This window comes from Protopterus annectens, chromosome 1.part1, assembly GCF_019279795.1.
Source record: "Protopterus annectens isolate FY-2018-M chromosome 1.part1, PAN1.0, whole genome shotgun sequence".
In the NCBI taxonomy this organism is placed as follows: domain Eukaryota; kingdom Metazoa; phylum Chordata; order Ceratodontiformes; family Protopteridae; genus Protopterus; species Protopterus annectens.
The window spans coordinates 1,334,451,744-1,334,474,717 of NC_056726.1; positions in this window are offsets into that span (position 1 = coordinate 1,334,451,744).

Genomic DNA, 22,974 nt, shown 5'->3' on the forward strand with positions numbered 1-22,974 from the left:
AGCCTTGGTGAGGTCAACGTAGGCTGTATGAACTACCTTCCCCTCATCTATACGTTCCATAGCCTTGCAGACCAGGCTAGTCAGGCTTCTGGGGTGATAGTTACCAGGGTCAGTTGTGGCCCCTCCTTTGTGGAGCGGAATAACCGTTGTTGTGCATCATTCTAAAGTTTTAAATTAAACCCAAATATCTGTAATCATTGCAGAAGTAGAGAAGAAAAAAGTATGCACAAAACTCACATTCATTGAAACCTGAAATGCACCTTTCCAGTGATGGATTAAGTGTACCTTTGGGCTGATTTCAAATCATGGGTCCCCCACACACATTTTTAGGACCATGTATAATGCATGTATGTTTTGATTCACCTTCCTTATTGTATTAAACTATATTTCTTGTTTAATACAGCACCACCTGTTGGAGAGTGTTTTAATTTTGTAGTTTTGAAAACTTTTCCAGTAAGCAATAAAACAAAATGCATGAACCAATAATGACAAAGCTACCCATTTCAGAACATTTCAACCACAAAAGGCCACTCAGACTGCTGTCATTATAATCCACCAATATCAGTCAATATGCACAATCCCTGCAGAATAAAAAGTCATCTGAATAATTCCACATTAAATAGAACTGTAACTAATGAAGAGGTTGCTACTAACAAATAACTTTGCATTTCAGTGCTTCATCTGCCAATTCAGTGTCTGCTGCCCTTGAAGAATAAATTGCCTATGTTCTTCTTCTTCTTTCAGCTTTTCCCGGTTAGGGGTCGCCACAGTGAATCATCTGTCCGCTCATGATTGGCAGTGGAGTTTTACAGTGTTGAGTTGCCAGCCCGGTGCCCAACCTTCCACAGAAGGCACACACAAGCACACACTCACACCTAGGACCAATTTAGAGTGTCCAATCCACCTACTGCATGTCTTTGGGATGTGGGAGGAAACCGGAGCACCCAGAGGAAACCCACACGACCACAGGGAGGACATGCAGACTCCGCACAGAAGGCACCCCAGCCAAGAATCAAACCAGAGAACCTCTAGCTGTGAGGCGGCAACGCTAATCGCTGCACCATCATGGTCGCCCAATAAATTGCCTATGTTACATTTAAAAAAAAATGATGTCCCAGAGATATTCAATAGGGAAGGGATGGAAAACTAACAACAGGTTCAGAGTTACTACGCATGTCTTCCAAAGGACAGCACATATCCATGCTGCATAGTAGTGAAAGCATTCTCTACCTAATGTGGGAGGAGAACCCACAACCTTCTGAACCAAAGACAAATATGCTACCTATTGCACCACAGAGACAAAATAACACAGACAGGAAGCTATGATTGACATGACAACCTGTAATCCTCAGTGATTTAAATAACTAAATTAAAGGAGACCTGGCAGTCATATCTCTCAATCTCTTAGCACAAGAAATCTGGACAAAGGCAAAATAATGAGGGAACAAAGGCCAAAAAATAGGGACAAGTTTTAAATATTGCTCATATAAATGTAGAAAGTTGTTAGAATAAAATGCTTTGTGGAACACACCAAAAATATTAGACAAAAATGTGGACATTGTGGACATTTCAGATGTATGCTGGTAGTTGGTGAGGAGGTTTAAGACAATTGTTTGCTAAGAATCAAGGCTCAGCTTTTGACTCTGAGCAAAGTCACTTAACCAGCCAGTATTTTACACATACACACTACTTACAGCTACTTAATGAATCACACATGCACAGGAGCTACTTACTGAATCAACACACATGAGCTACATACTGAATCGCACACATGGACACTGACACTCACACACACACACACACACACACACACACACACAAGCTACTTACTGAATCACACACACACACACACAGCTACTTACGGATTTGCATACACATATACTGAATCAAACACACACATACACACGCACACAAACAGAGCTGCTTACTGAATTGCACATGCATACAGAACTACTTACTGAATTACACAACACACAGAACTACTTACAGAATCGCACACACATGGCTACTTACAGAACAGTGCACACACACAGCTACTTATTGAACCTCACACATATGCTTGGCCACTTACTGAATTACTGGCTTGGTTCGTGTAAAATCTCTGCAATTATTGAATTGCTGGTTCAGCTCAGTTAGAGCTTCATACTGAATTGCTGCACTTAAATCTGTCTCAACTCTAAATCCTTGTTTGTTGGCCCTAAGTTGACTCTCCCACGGTTTATGTTAAAAGAAACATCCTAGTTTCTGGGGTTTATTCCACTGCACAGATGTGTCCCGTCACCCGTGAGGTCATGAAGCCCTGCTGTTTTCTAACAAAATGTTCCCCGTTAGGTCCTAAAACCTGTTGGGTTAATGGAAGTCTTCTGCTCATGTTACTTACGGAAGATTTAATTTTTTATCAGTCTCCCAAGCCAACATGCACCCAACCCCAACTAACATGGGTTCTAGGCAGCTGCCTATGTTGCCTAGTGCTGGATCCAGCTCTGGCTTCAGGTGATCTGTCTGTTAGGAATTAACTTCCTGGTTTGCTGCTTTCCGACATCTTCTTATAAAAACATTTTAGTATCAATTAAAACATTAGCTAGCGAACAACTGTAAGAATATCCAACACACCATGCTGCAGTATACTTACAGGATCATGAAAATGTGTAAAGGTACAGTGCACATATTCCAGGCAACATGTTATAACTAACCCCTTCCCAGCACAAAACAATGAGTTTTGGAAACATAACGACAGGTTATAAGCTTTGGATAACCCAGCATTTCTGTTGGCTAGGTTAGGCCTGAGTGGCTCTGTATACTAAAAGCATTGGAGAGAAACTGCCCACTAGCATAACTTTGTACTGATATTAGTTTGCCTTACTTACCCATTGGGAAGGGGAATGATCTGTTACCAGAGTGAAGTGCCTGCCTAGCAAATAGTATTTCAAGGCATACAAAGTCAGTTTCATTGCTAGACATTCCCTTTCAGTAGCTAAGTATCTTCTTTCTTCATTGCACAACTTCCTTCTGATATACCACTCCAGATACTCCTGTGCTTAAATGTCTTGTGATAACACTACCCCAAAGTGGCCTCTCACATGTTGGTAAATAAGGTAAAATTAGGAGTTATTCACACAGGTTCAGAGTATAGGATCTTTTTTAGGTCATTAAACGCTACGCATACCTCAAAAGACCATTGCATTATGACATTGTTTCGTTTCTTGTGAGTTTTGTCAAAGGACAGGAAATAGTCAAAAACTTAAAGTTACGCTCTGTGAAGTACCCACCTAGTTCAATGAAAGCCTTCACCTCTCTGTTAGCAGAAGGTGCAGACCTGTTTTTAATGCCTCCATTTTTTTCCAGTTGTAGTTTGACCGCTCTCTTCCTACAAGGTAACTTAAGAACTTGGCTTCCACCATACTCAATTTAATGTTCTTATAATTTACAGGCAAGCCTACCTTTCTTATGAATTCTAACACAGCCTGATATTAAGGTAAGTGAGATCCCTGGTCCTCAGAATGCATGATCATGTTATTGAGGTATGCATTCGCATATTTATGAAACTGGCTTCAATATTTTAGCAGCAGTCTTTGAAAGGTGACTTTGGCTATATGTAATGTAATGCAGTGGCTATGAAACTGTATTTTATTTGACAGTGAGGGTAAGTTTAATTTGCTGATATCCTATCTTCAGGTCAGGTATTGTCTAGTGTTTGGCCTTTCCTATGTTCTCTATCAACTCATCAGTTCTGGGTATCGGATAGCATCAAACTTTAAGATGATATTCTTTTTCGTAAAGTCATTTCTGAATATATAGTACTGCTGTTAGGTTTAGAGATAACGTTCAAATGAGTTGCTGCAGTAAATCCGTGACTCTTCTAAACGTATGGTGTGTGCATTTTTTGAACTTCTCTTACTAATTCTTTTTGTGAGCTAGTAAGTTCTCAGTCTAACCTTCATTCTAGAAGTCATTCTATATTGTGTTCTATTATTTGAGTTTTGCCAGGCATCTCTGAGGACACTCCTTTATTTAAGCAATAACCCACGCCTGGGTGTTGGTAATGCTGGATTTACCCATGGTTGGTGTGGTTTGGTCATGAGGGCAAAGCCCAAGTGGCCAAGCAAAGACAACCGTGGGTAAATCCAGCATTACCCGCACCCAAAAGTGGGTTATTGCTATTATACAATGTCATTATTTAAGAAAAAAAAAACTTACTTTTCTTAAATAATAGCATTGTATAATGCCTTCTTTCTGCCCTTCTGCAGCTGTCCAGTATTCTGTGTCAGTTCTAATGTACTGCGCATGCATATGGTTATGCAGTACATCAGAACTGTCTGTGGAAGCAATGGAGAGAGGAAGCTCTCCGTTGCTTTTAAAAACGTGTCTCGCTATGTTAAAAGAGTTTAACAGAGCGAGACAGCTTTAAAAAGGAAGATCCCCATTGCTTTTTTTTAAGATATCTCACATAGCGAGATAACAGCAATGGAGCTCTTCTGTTCTCCGTTGCTGTCCAACAAAAAAAAAAAAAGACTCATACTAATGGAAAACGTCCAGGCAACCAAACCTTTTTCCATCAGTAAAAGTCTGATTTACAAGGTGCACGCTGACCAATCAGCATGCACGTTTTGGAATATTATTGGGGGGGGTCATTGTATAATTCATAATAAAATTCTTCACCTTCTGCTTTTATACTTTTGACAAAGATCTTATCTATACTTCAAGTAGAGCCTGGTCTGTCTTGTAGGGACCTCAACTTATAAGTCCTCTGCAGAATTCTTTACTTCTTTCTATGACTTCAACATGCTAATGTGATAAATATGTTCCTTCTCTTTCTCTTTCCTGGATGTCTAACCTTATATCTACAGGTCACCAAGTTTACATTGCCCAGATGTTAGCAGCCTGACACAGGGGCTCAAAATGCTAATAACTATTTTCTATAGAAAATAACTGTCATAGCAGTTTCTATGTGTGCACCAGCAGCGACACTTGATTTAGGAGATTTCTTCATTCTTCATGTTTGTGCAGCCATAGTGTTTGTATATAAAGTTTTGGTGGGGAGCACATACAGTTTGAGTTTTCACCCTTGTGGTGTTTCAGGTGTTTATGTTTAGCAATGTGGTTTGTCAGCTTTTTGCGTTTTGACTTTCCATAGTGGATCCAAGTTTATATATAACCATATTTATTCTTTCCATCACCTCAAACGCCCCAGCTATTTGCACAGAAATTTGTTTTTGTGGAGGGTATTATAAATGCTTTTTTGCATTTCATGGGTTATGTGTATGTGCTCCCTTACTGTTGGTATTGTCAGTTGTATTGTAGCATAAAAACTAACATAGGTTTTTATAACATTTTTAAATTATGTTTTTTTGGTACTTTTCCATTATCAGAGCAACACCTTCAAAGCGATTGCTGAGCTCCGATACTACTCTATTTACATGTCTTTCAGCTGTTCATCTTTTAGGTGTTTTTCATGTGTCTCAAAAATGTAGAAGTCACATCTTTCCTTTTTAACTTTTATCCAATTTACATGATGTTTTTAATAACTCCTTACAGACATGACAATACACAGCATTCAGGAGCAAATTACCAATAAAAACACCATCCCCGGAATTCATGAAGCTCAGCGCAAGGACGGTTTTAGCCTTGCACCGAGCGTCCTCATTACAGATGGTGCATCAGTGCCATATGAATATTTATAAGGGCATGCTGCCGTACCCTCGACATGCACAGGAATTGTGTACGAGTGCAGGGGCGTGTTTAAGTGCTCTACAGAGGCGGAAACATGCCCCCACAGTTGCACAACCTACTATGCTTACTATTAGAGACCGCCTTTAATAGTAAGTAATTAATTCAGTGTCCGTGGATACTGAAATGTATGCTAAGTATACAAGAGTGTCCACGAACACTGAAATAAAATCAAAGTAGTAAACACACAAGCACGTAACGGAATGTTGAGCCCCATCCCTAGAACTTTCACAATTAGATTCCCCGTGTCCCTATTTTACACTTGTATTACTTCAATATTGAAAGTGTAAGCGAAGCACAGCGTGTTTGCGTGTTGCTGCCCTCTGCTTAGCATAGCTTACACATCAAAATCATCCAGATAGAGAAAAACATACAGAATCAACGTTAACATCAATAGTGTAGTGATTAGAGCATCCGCCTAACCAACAGGCTTGCACGGTTTGAGCCCAACTATAGCACATATCATTTTCCATGTGGAATGTCATTTTTCTGTATAACCTACATAATAACATGTGAATGTGAACTGGAGTACCACATGAAATGTTTAACTAATGTCATTCAAAGTGGTAGTGTCATAATGAATAAGGAACTAGTAAGCAGGTGTAAGCACAAATAAGCAGTAGTAAACATATGTAAGTACCAGTAAGCAAGTCTGAGTGTACGTGCATGGGTGTAAGCAGTGCCTAGAATAGGAAATGTATATAATTATGTAGATGTATGTGCATGTATATGTACAGATAAATATAAAAAACATATATATATATATATATATATATATATATATATATATATATATATATATATATATACATATATATATATATATATATATATACATACATATATATATATATATATATATATATATATATATATATATATATATATATATATATATATATATATGAAGAATGAATGTCGTAACAATAAAGCATACAAAAAGAATGAGAAGGGAATCAACAGCAACTCCAGTATTATTTAGTGCTGTAAGTGTATGTCATACCAAGCTGGGTAGGGGTGAGCAGAGCACTGCTACTCACACCACAGGCAGGATACTACCAGTGGGAGTAACATTGCCGATCTGCTAAGTCTACTTTACAAACAATCACAGGGTAGTCCCTGGAAAATTGCTAGGATGGTTGGACCTCCGAACATTACACAAGCAAGGGCAGGTATGGTCAACGACTAAATGGTGGGAGAGCCTGATAATACATGGGTTGGGACAACATACATGTAGGGCCCCTAACACTGGGGAGAGGGCAATGTGTGGAGGTGTGTCATGGCTGTGATAGCAACTGGAAAATGGATGGTTTGCGTGTATGTCAAACTTGGGTGGGTGGAGGAACTATGGGTATGAAATTATGGATCCAGGCGTGTCAGGGTTGGATGGCCTGGTTCTAACTGGTCCACCTAGTGGAGATCAGCGAGTTCATTATAAGTATATATGCATACACACATGTATACATCTATATGTAGAAGTACATTCCCTGTAACACATTCATTCTTTTTGCAGGCCTAAATAATATGAAAGGGCCCCTACAAACCTCGACAGTAAATAGAATAATAGGTTGTGCATTAGAGAGAAGGGACAAAACTGCTAAAACGCAGAAGTGTGTACAATGTCTGAAGTCAGTGCTGTTCTCAAAAAATCAAATGTGAGGACTTTCTCACACATGGAATCATTCCTGTGATTTGCCTGCTATGGCAATGCCAATCACTAAACCAGTCCTATTTGTAAAATAATTTCACCAAACTTGTACATTATTAGCTCTCGTGTGTAATGTGTGCATTACCACATAGTCATACCTATTAATTTATTGTAGTATCATGTTAACAGGAGTAATGATCTAATGAAGTATAGAGTCTAATCTTGAAGTAAAGACATGTGTGTCCCAGGTGGGACAACCCAAAAATTGTGAATAGTGTCCTATTGGTCACTAATTTCACCAATGTTTGTGGACTAAAAGTTTGCGTTGTCTGCGGATACGTGGAGTGAGTCAACCCATGGGATGGGTCTACAGGAGTAGTGAGTGGCCAGTGTGTGGTGGTGTGGATACACCGTGTATCTAACTGGAGAATGGATGACTGCTGTGTTAGTGTAGTGTTGGGGTGGGTGTTTGGGGAACTAGGAGTCATGGGTATATGGGTATATATGCAAATGAAGCAGCACAGCAATAGTGTAGTGGTTAGAGCATCCGCCTAACGAACAGACATCCCTGTTCCAAATCCCACTACAGCACATACCATATTCCATTGGTAATCTGTATATGAACACATTTGACATCTGCCTGCTGTATAACCTGCATAATAACAGTTAAAAGTCAACTGGAGCGAAGAGTCAGTGTCATAATGAATAAGGCAGTAGTAAGCAGGTTTAAGCATAAATAAGCACCAGTAAGCATGTTTAAGTGCGTTTCTGTGGGGTTATGCATTGTGCTACAAACACACACACATATATATATATATATATATATATATATATATATATATATATATATATATATATATATATATATATATATATATATATATATATATATATATATATATATATATATATATATATATATGGTTTCAGATATATATATATATATATATATATATATATATATATACGTGTGTGTGTGTGTGTGTGTGTGTGTGTGTATGTGTGTGCATAGATATACACAGATATATAGCTATGATAGGAAACAGCACACAAGAAAGACATATGTTCGCAGGCTATGCCAATGGAAGTGAGGGACCCAAGCAGGAAACATGTAACACGTAGCATTACCCCCCCCCCCAGCTGGACAGAGGAAACATGCACACAAACCCGCAAACAATGTAAATAGTCCACTGCTCCCCAGACCACAGGCAGGATACAACCGGGGGGGGGGACAGAGTGCACCCATGAAATCTAATCTTGGGAACAGACAGGAGCATCCCTTGCGGGCCACCCCAAAAATTGACATATAACCAAAGGAAGCCAATACAATGACCATTCTGGCTTGCATGTGTACATACCCGGAATACAAGGGTGGGAAAGCCTGATGACCCATGGTTAGAGACCACGTACGACATACATACATATATGTGTGTGTGTGCGCAAATATACACATGTAAATAGCTAGGATATGATACAGCAGTTATGAATTACATATGTTCATAGGCCGTGCAAATGGGAGGGAGGGGTCCAATCAACAAACGTGTAACATGTAGCATCAACCACCCCCACCTAGACAGGTGAAACATACAAACACATGATACAAGTAAACACACCACTGTTTCCCAGACCACAGCCAGGATACTACCAGTGGGAGAGACCTGCTAGGTCTAATCTTGAAACAAAGACATCAATGTCCCTTGTGGAACACCCAGAAATTACTGATCATTGGAATCAGTCCTTGTAATGATTAATCAAACCAGGCTGTAGACGTACACGGACCAGTAGGTTGTGCAAGCCTGATAACCCATAGGTCGACACAACATATGACATGGGTCCTGACACGTGGAGGGTGGGCAGTGTGTAGTGGTGTGGTTAGACCCCACCTGCACTCACAGTAAGGATGAGTGCTGTAGAGGAGGGGCAGGTGGGGGTACTATGGGTATGCAATTATGGGCCTAGGTGTGCAGATGTTGTTTGGCGCAATTATATTGGGACCGCCCCGGGGATGTAAGTAATATTCCGAAATGGGCAGAGCTTACACCCATACCTCTCAACCCCTAACAGCAAAACCACTGGACAGAACATAAACCGTTGGGGAAACAAATAGGGACAGAAAGCACATATTCCACTAACAACCTTAGAAAGCTGATAGAATAATAGGTATGCATTAGCATGACTCAGCTGAAGGATGCGGGGTCCTAAACCCAATTACTTGTCTGTATTTAATGGTGTCATTTCCCAGGTATTTGCCAGACAGGTGCAGATTGTAAGAGGAACACACCAATAGTATGAAGCAAACTCTGAACAGGCTGTGGATTCTGTACAGTTGACCGGCATGCTTACGCCTAATGGGCAACCATTCCCGATATGGGTCCCACCGCAGCACATTCCAGTTTAAATGGTTAAGTACGGTATGACCATATGTGTCGTTACATAACCCACTACACAACATCTACGAATACATGGTTGCAACACCCCACTGTAGGCATGTAAGCCGATGTAATAGGCATCACAAGGTAGTACTCACCCCCACCCAGGGATGTGAGTGTCAGATGCAAACACCAAATGCAGTGCATTTGCAAGTGCGGGAACAAGTGGATGTAAGCCTGTTTGGCCGCCGGTATGCAAGTATCATACTGGTGAAGCAATGCAGAGGCTAACTGAGTGTAAGAAACTGTAACCATAGGTTAGTCTTGCTTAGCTCAGTGCAAACCCTCAGAAAGTGTTGTACCAGTATACAGATTTGTGTAATATGCTGCAAATAAAGGTGGAACCTCTACATCCAGTATTAAATAGTACTGTTGTAGTAAGCAGTGTTACCCACACTGTGGTAAGCATATAAAATGTGTATGAAGTGCTGTATAACAATGTTGGAAGTGCAAACAGGTCAGTCACATTAGACTAAATACATTGCAAAGCCTCACAACAATTGCCTGATAGCATAGTGTACAGTGATCTTAACTGTAATGTTTTGTCACACACACAGCAGGGCTTTGGATCCCAGGAGCACCAGTGAGTTGTATGCATAATCATTCCACACAACTGCACACAGTTTGTTAGAATGTTCAGAGAGAAAGCTGTATGCATATATACACTTAACAACTGTACAGATTATGCTAGGATGCTCAAATAAAAAGTGGTATGCATATTCATACCACTCAACTTTTCCAATCTGCCCGGTATGTCCTGATAAATGGCCCACATCACCTGCCTTTTGCCCTGTTCCCCTGACAAATTAGTGTGATGATCCAAGAAATGTAGACAGCTGTAAATGGCATATAAGTGATAGTCAGACTTGTACATAGTCAGAGAATGTACATGCAAACATACCTGTCATCCCAGCATCTCACCCAAAGTGTATGACAGCAGTCAGCAGTCTTCAAACATGTAGCATTACACATGCATCTTGTCAAGCCTGTACGTAAGACACAGGTCCCGTACATACTAATCTACAAACATACCATTGTGCAGTATAACGCCATTGGGTAGTGTAATAATACATGTAAGGGACAGACCACTACAGTGACTACGAATGTTGTGTAAACTATAAGGATTTATTTGTTGTTAATTGAACTCTCTCTATTTCGCCCCTACCATATGTGCAAAATAACTGATTTCAACAACTCATTCGGTATGTCTACACTCCTAACCTTTGCTGGGACATATGTCCTATTGGTTTATAAATATTCACATCTGTTTCTATTCATGTGCCATGTTAAAATACCCTCATATTGGTGTCCTGTTGCCATCAATGAAACCTGCATGTTGTAGTAATGGCCACTGTTTACCCATATATGCATGTGTCCTGCCTGTTCTGCAACTATTTTATATCTGGTGCCCTGGGAAATGGGAATACCTATGCATGCTGTTATAACAAATTGTGAACGCTGTTGACTATTACTAACCCATATCTGCCTTAAACATGCTACAGCATAGCTCGTATGGGAAGGCCGGTCCAAGCAGACCCACCTGTCCCACCTCAGCTGGCCATGGCACCGGGCACCAGCACATCTGGGGCCCAGCCTGGGACCTCCTTTTCCATTGACCCTGCACCACCTTTGGGTGAAACCCCCGCAGAGGATGGGGCTCAGCCCCCCCCAGGAGCGGAAGTGGACAGGAACCTGTCACCCATGGTACGGTCTGGGCCATGGTGCATAGGGAGCTCGACAGGGAGATTCAAGACCGCCTATGCTAGCTTGAGGGCTGAGTGGCGGAACTAGAGGGTGAGACTGCTCCTCCTACACAGCCCCCAGCACAACCACCTTCTGGGCTATGAAGGTGCAGTGGTGACTACCCATGGGTGAGGACCTCATTTCCACTGTATCCATTTGTGGGCTCATGGGCTTGTGGCTTCCAAACACCCCTCCCCATCCAAGGTGTTTCCCTCCCACATGCGTCATATACCACCCCTGTATGCGTCTTGTTTGTCTTGTCTATCATTCTACCCAACCTATCCTCCCTGATCATACCTACTCTCCTTCCCCAACATCTCACTCTCACCTAAAAGTAAAGGAAAATAAGGGCAATCTGTTCCCACAGAAAACGCACACCCCATACATAGCTGTCCATTTCGCACAGATGTCCACTGGACACATGTAAATGTTTCTTATTGGCATCACAACATACTATTGTTGTCTTCACCCCTCTCTCAGGGTTGTGAGTGCCCAAATGTTCCACCAAATGTATTGCATATGCACAGCCATTACTGTAGAAGAAATGGACAGCTATGGACCTTCACTACACCCTTCCTGCACATCCCTAGCTACCTTGCCTACTGTCTTTCCCTCTTTGTGCCCCTTTTTCACCACCTTCCTATCACCCCTTTTTTCTTTTCTTTTAAAGAAATAAGCACAGGGGTAAGCAGGAGTAAGCACTTTTAAGCAGCAGTGAGCGGGTTACAGCCTGTTTGCGTGGGGGTAAGCACTACCTACACAGGTTAAGCAATCAAGAAGGTAACTGAGTGTAAGGAACTGTAACCAAAAGTAACCACTGCTTACCATCGCTCAAACCCGTGCACACCCGCTCACAACTGCTTAAAACTGCCTTGATCACTCCATATCCAATGGCCCTTGTTCTGCCCAACAACAAAATAAATGGCCTCTGCAAGGCTCAAAACCAGGACCCTGCACACTACAGCCAATGTGATTTACCAGTAAGTCATGGCAGATATACAGACATCAGATGTTATCACAAACATAGCATCCAGCACAGTCATTCAGCAGTATAGGAAATGTATTCCATTATGTAGGTGTATGTGTGTGTGTTTATGTCCAGATATATATACATGCATACATATATATATATATATATATATATATATATATGTATATATATATATATGCAGAATCCATCCTTCAACTTTCAAAAATGAATAGAAGAAATCCACCCAAAAAGAAACGCAAGAGTGTCCCAACTATTCCGTACTGTGCAAAGCGATAAAATGACAAAACAGCAAAACTGCAAAGCTGTCGTTTGATAGTGCACCTTCCGTATGTAATCAACGTGGCTGCTTTTGTGAGCTCCTCAAAAAGCTGACGTACTTCCAATGAATCAGCACCAACACGATACTGGAACAAAAATGCCACAGATGCAAAAAACTTTCTTTCTATAGAATCCAATTCAGGAACAACACAACCGCAATGTAGTGTAAAACAATTTAATACTGTGAGCGCTTTCACGGCAACCAGAAAAGCCGCTTCTTCAGACAAACTGTGCGCTACCTAAGCGCCATATTTTAAAAACAAATCAGATAGCTCTCATCCAATGAGCAACCCCAATGGATTTAAAGCACCCATGCCCTCAATACTAAATATACTTAACATTTAATCATAAAACTATAAATTCACTTCATACATTGCAAATACACATATTAACTAAACACAACAAATGGACATCAAACACCTAAGACGTTATAAATACATAAAATATTAAACCTAATACAACTAGCTAACTAGTGACTAAAACAATAATAATAAAAAGCTCACAGAACTAACATTAATGACAGATGATTTCTACAACCCTATCAGGTATAGACATAATATAAAATGGGGAGCATATTACATGCACAAAAAACGCATATATACACTACAGAACACTAATAGCCATGCATAAATAATCTATGAATGCAAATATATGAATAATTGTCAAATAATGATATATGAACACAAAATATAATATGTCATGAATGAATAAATTACTAATGATATAAATACAAGTAAATGTATACCTGTAGCTAAAAATATATATGACTCACCTAAGCGGCCTGCCTTTCAAATATGGTTTAATGGAGATAACTTCGTTCAGCCCTTTATCCCTGTGTGCTGCCAATCTGCATATCCATCTAAGCTCCGCTTGTTCCGTTTTATTCACAATATCACCTAACCTAGCACTGATATTAATCACTTGTATCACCTGAAACAGGAACCTATGTGCCTCTCCTTCCTTAATTGTATGCTTTGCCAGGGCACTATAGTCCTGTCCTCTTGCAAGGCAATACTGATGATCACGTATTCTTTCCCTTAGTGTCCTGTTCGTTTTACCTACATAGAAGGAGAAGCACTGTACACAATGTGCTACATATATGACATTCTTCGTGGTACAATCACTGTCACAATTGATTGTCCATAAATGGCCTGTGGTGGGATGCCTAAAATAATGAGATTCGTCTATAGAAATGCACTGTGGGCAAGCCCTGCACTTGTGTGTCCTCTCCAAACCTGTCCTAGACTTATTCCCCAAGTCATGGGTACCACACAACAATCTCTTAAGATTGTGCATGTTACTAAATACAAAGGATGGACTCTGGCCCACTATCTTGGCTATCTGATCATCGGCTGAAAGTATATTCCAGTGCTTCATAACGGAACATTGGATGCTGCTAAGACCACGACCAAATGGTATAACAAACCCCATAGGTCTCACATTCATAGTCGCACCAGGTTCAGCTTCTCTACTAGTTAATGCATTTGAGTAAAAAGGTTTGGCTCTACTCTCCCTAAGAAAATTCATATCTCTATATACCTTAGCAATTTCTTCTTCCGTGTACCCTCGTGTTATAAAACTTTTATATAGGTCCTCCATACCTACATGATAGTATGATGTGAATTTATAGTTTTATGATTAAATGTTAAGTATATTTAGTATTGAGGGCATGGGTGCTTTAAATCCATTGGGGTTGCTCATTGGATGAGAGCTATCTGATTTGTTTTTAAAATATGGCGCTTAGGTAGCGCACAGTTTGTCTGAAGAAGCAGCATTTCTGGTTGCCGTGAAAGTGCTCACAGTATTAAATTGTTTTACACTACATTGCGGTTGTGTTGTTCCTGAATTGGATTCTATAGAAAGAAAGTTTTTTGCATCTGTGGCATTTTTGTTCCAGTATCGTGTTGGTGCTGATTCATTGGAAGTACGTCAGCTTTTTGAGGAGCTCACAAAAGCAGACACGTTGATTACATACGGAAGGTGCACTATCAAACGACAGCTTTGCAGTTTTGCTGTTTTGTCATTTTATCGCTTTGCACAGTACGGAATAGTTGGGACACTCTTGCGTTTCTTTTTGGGTGGATTTCTTCTATATATATATATATATATATATATATATATATATATATATATATATATATATAAAGAACATACCATGTGACAACAAAGCAGTAACAAAGAAAGAAAAGGGAAACACCAGCAACTCCTGTAATATGTAGTGGTGTTTTCCTATGTAATATCAAGACTCCCTCAGACAGACATGTGTCGTTATTACATGCAAACATTAAATACATTACTTTGAGCATTTCATTTACAGTAACAAAACAGGTCCTGTCCAATCATTATGTGAGGTGTGCAACATCATCATCCTTAAAAAGTTAAATGGGGTAACCATAGAGGGACCGGTAGTGTAGTATATACAGCGGGGTCCTCTACATCACGTGTACCTGGAACCTTTAGGAGTCATGTGCATACCAGGATCGTGTGCCTGAGAGAGGGGTGAGGACAACAGTAGTATGTTGTGATGCAAGTTACAAAGGTTACATGTGTCCAGTGGACACATGTGTGAAATGGACAGCTATGTATGCAGCGAAAGTTGTTCTGGGAACAGATTGGCCTTTTGATTCCATTTTCGTAAGGTGAGAGTGCGATGTTGGAGAAGGAGAGTAGGTATGCTCATGGAGGGTAGGCTGGGAAGGATGACAGACAAGACAGCATACAGGGATGGTATATGACACATGCAGGGGGGGTACACCTTGGACGGGGAGGAGTGTTTGGCAATCACAAGCCCATGAGCCCCCAAATGGAAACAGTGGGATGGAGGTCACCATCCATGGGCAGCCACTACTGCACCGTCACCTACCAAACTAGTTTATAACACTACAGCATTACACAGTTACAGGATGTGCTACAGAAATTACTGGGTTATGGCAGTCCCAGAGGTGTATTTCTAGGTGGGTGACATCAGCACCCTTGCCAAAGTTGAGTATGTGAATTGTAAGGAGTGTGCATACTCTAAAAAGCATTGTTCCCTTCTCAGGCAGACAGACACACACAGTTGGCAAGTTTGGGATTAGAACACCTACCAAACTAGTTTATCACACTACAGCATTATGCAGCTACAGGACACGCTATAGAAATTACTGGGTTACAGCATTCCCAGAGTTATATGTCTAGGTGGGTGACATCAGCAGGATTGCCAAAGAAGGGCATTTCAAGTGAATTGTGAGTTGTACATGCCTTTTACCTGTGTGTACCTGCTGCTTACTGTCGCAAAAACACATTTACACCCACTTACAACTGCCTTATTCAGTCCTAAATGACATTATCAACAACCCTTGCAGGTCTTGAACCATGGACCATGCACACCAAGGTCACTGGACTTAGCACTAAGCCAGCTGGGTTGTACACATGTTTCATGGTTTTTATAATACACATTTTACTACAGGTATTTCACAGTACTGAAAACAAATGGGACAGTCACTTTGTGCACATATATACAGTATGCTTGAATGTACTGTACTCTGTGAAACAACATAGACAAGCCTACATATGTACAACTGTTATAACTTAATACTAAATACATATATGCACTTACGGGATGTGTACACACACACACACACACACACACACATATATATATATATATATATATATATATATATATATATGCATATACACAGACACAGCTATAGCCATATATATAAACATGTCTGAACACCCTTTGTGATACAGAAGGGTTCCAAAGGAATTGACATTTACACAAAACAGATGAAACTCTAGTTTTATAACATTTAAATCTTAATCAGTTCACCAGAGAAGGGATGGTTGTTGTGTATGTGGAGTTTGGGGTGGGGAATGATGGCTAAGGAAATGTACCCGGGATTGTGGAGTTTGGGTGAGGGAATGATGGGTATGGACATACACCCCGGGGACCACATCTGTGTCACTGCTCGACAGTGGCTCAGGAAAATAACATACCCAACTGTAGTCGTTCTTGACTGTCTATTCTTTTCTATTCCAAACTATGTAATAATTTGTAGACTCCAGTCACCACAGATGACTACCACGGTGTGCAGCATGTTAAAAGACATAACACATGTGCATGCCTGGCTACAGGGTAGTCACACACACACAAACTTGCCAGTATTGTGCTTACAAGTCTTGCCTATGTAAAGGTAACTAGCAGAGTGGTATGCAGTTGGGGTATGTGCCACAGAACCCATACAATTAAACTTACTCTGATTCTGCTTCTGAGCTGGGTGAAATCACAGGACTGATTACTTGCAGTGGGGAGGGGGGAAAAGGGTGGTTTAGCAGATGACAAGGACAAAGACCAGTGCAAAAGGTGGTTTCTCTTTGGAAAGCAGAAAAACCCACTCTCATGACAGGATGCAGACACAAATACACACACACAACCACTTGCTGACACACACACACACACACACACACACACACACACACACACACACACACACACACACACACACACACACACAGTTGCCAGTGGTAGGATCAGAACTCCTACCTATCTACATATCACTATTACAGTACTACGTGGTTACGAGCCATGACACAGAGATTACACATTTCAAGGCAGTCAGAATGCCCTTCTAAGATTGAGGACATCAACAATGATACTGACAGTTAAGATGTACATAGCTGTAAACCTGTGTGTTTAAAGTAGGAGTCCATTACAACCTGTATGCACAAACAAGACACATCATCTGCAGGTAAGATATAGGTAGGCCTGAGAGGTATAGTTGTAGCACATCAAGCCCTGAACTGGTGTATGTCTATCTGTGGAATGGACAACTACTATCACTATATAGGGTTACAGTGGTCATGCTCATACACATAGAATTACAGGACTTGTTTGAATGCATTGGCTCCAATTACACAAGGTCACAGTGGGCATGCTCATACACTTAGTAGCACAGGGCCATTTGGGATGCACTATGACTACAACTACACAAGGTTATACTGGGCATGCTCATACACTTTTAACAAAGAGCTTGTTGGATGCACTGACTCAAATTACACAAGGTGGTAGTGGGTACGCTCATACACTTAGTAGCACAGGGCTGTTTGGGATGCACTCTAATTCTAAACACAGAAGGCTACAATGTGCATGCTCATATACTTAGATGTACAGAACACATTGTAATGGACTCCTATTGTGAACACACAGGTTTACAGCTATGTCCATCTTAACTGTAAGTATCTATGCACATCATACAGGTTTACTACCAGATACCTGTATGTAGCCTGTAAATGATATATCTGTGTCTGTGCTGTGTGATACACATGCATACATGTACATGAAGTACTGCCATATATATGTGAAGTATACACAATCATGCATATGTGAAAGTGACAGACAATAGCTTAACTGGGACACACAGGTGGATGCTAACTACAGCATGTGTCACACACATTGCTGTCCTGACAGGCATACATTGATATCAGGTTGTGGACAGTAGCATTATACTTGGAACAGTGGCATGTGCAAGCATAATATGTGAGCCCCATTGTCTAATGGTACTGAGGTGCAGGTGTCAAGATGACCTCTCCCGGCTGTGTTTGTAGTTGATATTATTAGCAGGACCGCTCCACTAAGCATATCTGGCATTGGTCATCTACACAATGTCTGCTGCTGTCTGTCACCTTAGATGTAGCATTTGATACCAAGCACAATACTGCCACTTGCAATGATGTCATGGTACAAGTGGCAACTGCTTGACCAAAACATTGAGCTAATGTCCTGCTGTAATTATGATGTTGTCCAGTGTCTGGCATTCCGGGATTTCATGACTGAAAGAAGACATGCCTTTGTCACAGAGCACATGCATCCATGATTCAAGGGAGTGTGGATAATACCTAGGTCACATTTACCCATATAGTGGCATTCCATGGCACAAGTCCTAAACACAGAGGTAATACCCTGACACCTACAAGACAATTGCATCGGATGCTTATGCTAACCAGTGCTAGATGTGTGGCTTTCATAATCCATTTGCTCAATGTAGACCCTATAGTGGGGAATACTGACATATGTGCAGTGAGAAACACCTGGCTGAAGGCTCTGTAGTGCACAATAGCACTACCACCATATAACTCAGGTTCATAGGTTTATTGGTTGGTACTAGGCTATCAACCCTAGGGCCTATACAAGCCTAGCCATAACAATTCCCTGGCTATTTCTTCCCACACTATTTACCTCCCTGGATCCCTGTCTAGCAGGGCAACTGACGTGATCCCTGGGGTGAATTTCCTTTCTCCCATCCAGTTGTCAAGGTTCCTTTTGAAGAGGGCCAAAGAGGCACTCTGCTTAACATGTATGGGCAATCTATTCCAGAGTCTGGGGAGTCTCTGGGTCAGGAACCTATCCCTCCAGCATGTTTTGTTTATTGTGATGACAAGGTTTAGATCCCTGGAGCATGTGGCTCTGAGGGAATGGGATTTCTTTAAGTGTAGCATGTCCAACAGCTCTGGGTTTGACATGGCCTTGTAAGTTAAACACAGAACGCCTCTGAGTAAAGGATACACGACAGAGTTTAGCTGGAAATTTTAAGGCAGTCAGCGTAGGGCATCTGCTTTAGGCCTGTGATTCTTTTAGTGAGGTATTTCTGCAGCCTTTCCAATTGTTGCATATGTCTTGAGAGGTACATACCAAATGTGGCGTTGTATTCTATAATTGGTCTGAGAGATGAGTACAGTGGGACAATGACTTCCTTTTTTCTGGATGAAAAGCCCTTAGTGATGAGGTGTGCCACATTGAAGGATTTCCTGACTGTTGCGGTGATGTGGTTATCGAATATGAGACCACTGTCCACCTGTGTTCCTAAGTCTGTTATCAGACTTTTGGTGTTTAGTGTACTGACACCTATATGGTAATTCACAGGTACATGTTTTTTTCCCAAAGGGGATAACTATACATTTCTTGGCATTGCGCTTAAGCCCATGGCTCTGGCACCAAGCATCTGTTTCTGTAAGGCCCTTTTGTAGAGTATCCACATCATTTGGGGATTCAATAATGGATCCCAGTTTGCAGTCATCTGCAAACTTTGTTAGCCAGAGTCCTTTAGTGTTGGCCTGTACTTCAGAGAAGTAGATGCCAAACAAGAGCGGTCCCAGGAGTGAACCCTGAGGTACTCCACTTGTCACTTGTCTGGAGATGGATTTGGAGTTGGCTACTTTTACAGTGTGGGTTCTATCAGTAAGCCAGTCAGCAACCCATTGGGTGACATAGCGATTAATGCCCAGCTTAGTAGGTTTATCTATGATTCCAGAGTGGGGGATGGTGTCAAAGGCCTTGGCAAGGTCTAGATAGGCTGTGTGGACCACCTTACCTTTGTCCATAGCTCTGGAGACTGATTTGAAGAAGTCAATCAGGTTCAGGGGACAAGATTGGCCCTTCACAAACCCAAACTGGGTGGTGTCCAGTGTTTGAAGGTTGCCAATGCCTTTGTTTATAAGTTCCATGATAATACATACCATGGCCTTGCAGATAAGGCTCGTCTGACTGATGGGATGGTAGTTTCTGGGATCCAAGGTGGTTCCCCCCTTGTGGAGTGGGATAACCGTAGCTCTGCACCACTCAATGGGCATGAAACCTGAGATGAGGCTATGATTAAACATGACACTTATGTGTGGTGCCAGTTCATATTGTAGTCCATGTAGTACACAGCCCAGGATGTCATCTGGTCCCATGGATGTTGTATTCGTAGCTTTGGAGAGTGTGTTTTTTACCGGTGTGGCCATTATTACTGGAATTTGGCAATCTTCCGGTATTGAGATGGGCCATTTAGGGGGTGAGAGGGGGGTGAATTTGGCACTGAATCGATCTGTCAGGATATTGGCAATATCCTTGGGATCAGTATAATTAATGCCATTCTGTTTTAGCTCAGAGCAGATCTGAACATTGCCATTTAGATTCTTGACATAGTTATAGAATGCCTTGTGGTTGTCTCTGGAATCTTTGGCAATTTTATTTTCATAACTAGCTTTGGAGGATTTTATGAGGGATCTCAGTTTCTTACTGAGGCTGGTAAGGGAGTTCTTTGCATCCTGGGATTTTCCTATTTTCTGCAACAGTTTCTTATTTTTGTTGTAAAGTTTGTTTATGGCAGGGGACCATCAGATTGGCTTCCTTTTTTTGGGTGAGAGCATCTTGGTTCTATTTGGGAAGGCATGATTCATGCATGAGTGGATGTGCTCGAATAGTGCCTTAGTGTAGGATTCAGCAGTTGAACTTTCAGTTCCCGTCTGCATGGATGACATGAAGTTTGTCACTTCTGACTTAAGTAGCATGAAGTTGGTTTTGGAGAAGTTTTTTATGGAGGTTTCTTTACTGGGGGGTGGGGGTGGGATGTGGATGTTAAGGTTGATTAGCTTATTGCCAGACCTGACTAACGAGGGGGTGACCATAGGTGTGGTGCATCGATTTCCCATGTTGGTAATTACCAGGTCTAGGATATTGGAGCCCCTGGTGGGATTATGGATTAGTTGATCCAGGGCATTGGAATTTATGAATTCCAAGAACCGTTGAGCAAAGGTGTTGGTACATGAGTAGTTTTCCCAGTTAATGGCAGGGTAGTTAAAATCACCCAGTATTAGGGTGTTTGGTTCTATCTTAATATTTTCCAGTATGTTTAGAAAGGTGTAGTGAGAATCTTGGGATATGTTGGGGGATCTGTAGCAAGCTACAATTTGGATTGCAGTCTTACCTAGTGTTAGTTGCACCTGGAGAATTTCAGATACATTGTGTTGGGCAACTAGCCTGGTTTTGTGAATATCCTTGGTGAATATTGACACTTTTCCACCTTTAGTGTTTTGGCTAAAAAGTGTGGTAAGAGTTGTAGCCTGGTATTGCAGGGGTGCTCTCTGGAGCCTTGAACCAGGTCTCAGTTACTGCACAGATATCGATGTTCTCCATTTTTAGGAGTGCCAAGAGAGAGTGTATTTTGAGGTTTAGACTTCTAGCATTGAGTAGCATTACCTTCAGATTTTGCATGCTTGTACCTGTTACAGTGGTGGTTTTGTCCTTTGAACTTTGCCTAAAAAAGGCACTATAGGGGTGGCAAGAGCCTTAGCCAGTAACCAAAATCCCTGGGGCAACAGGTGTAGACCATCTCTGGCAAAGCATCATGGTCTGTCAATCATGTCGTCCCAGGCAGACAGATACTGGATCCCCTTTGAATGACACCAGAAGCTTAGCCAATTTTTGAAGTCAATCATTTTGTCCTTATATTGTGGTATCATTCTGGGCGAAGGCAGGATGCTACTCAGGGCTCGGGTCATACCTGCCTGGGCCACATGATCCGAGAGCTCTTCCATGTCTCTTTTCATATAGTCCAGGGAGGTACATCTCAAGTTATTCACTCCAACATGGACAATGACAGAGTCATATTTGTACTTGTTGTGGAGTGACTTGAGTGCATGCGTTATGTGGCGGATCCTGGCACCCGACAGGCAGCTGACTGTGATTTTTCTCCTTGTTCAACCTGATGAGTGGGACATCAGTGTACCAGACTATAGAGTCACCTATGACTAAAGTGTTAGGTACGTTGTCTTTCCTTAGGGGCTGTTGCTGGGTGGCACACTGGTGTTGTGAACTATGTGACACTTTGGTTGTGACTGGTGTTTGTTTGCGTTTCAGCTTCAGAGGTCCTTGTTGCTTGGGTAGTTTACAGTTAAGGGCCTCTGCATATGTGGATTTAGTATTGCTATATGTGGATGTTTGTGGTGTGGGTTTAGAAGGGCTATGTGTTGCTTGAGGTGTAGTGTGGATGTTAACCTTCTCCTCTTGACTGTCTAGCACAATCTTGGGTGGAGAGCTTTGCTTCCATTTTGGCTATGTAAATGCATCTCTCAAAGGTTGTAGTGTTGGGTGGTAGGAGGAGAGGGTTGTCTGTGTACATGAGGCAATTGCTGCATTGCCCCAGTATGCCCAGATTCACGAGGTGGACAGGAGAAATCCAGACATGGGGGCCATGACACTGGTATGGACCACTCCAGGTGGTTGTGTCAACATATTCATAAAGGCTACTCACAAGTAAAGACCATTACTCTGACATAATTCATCACAGATGTGTCAGGTACAGTTGACAGTGGCA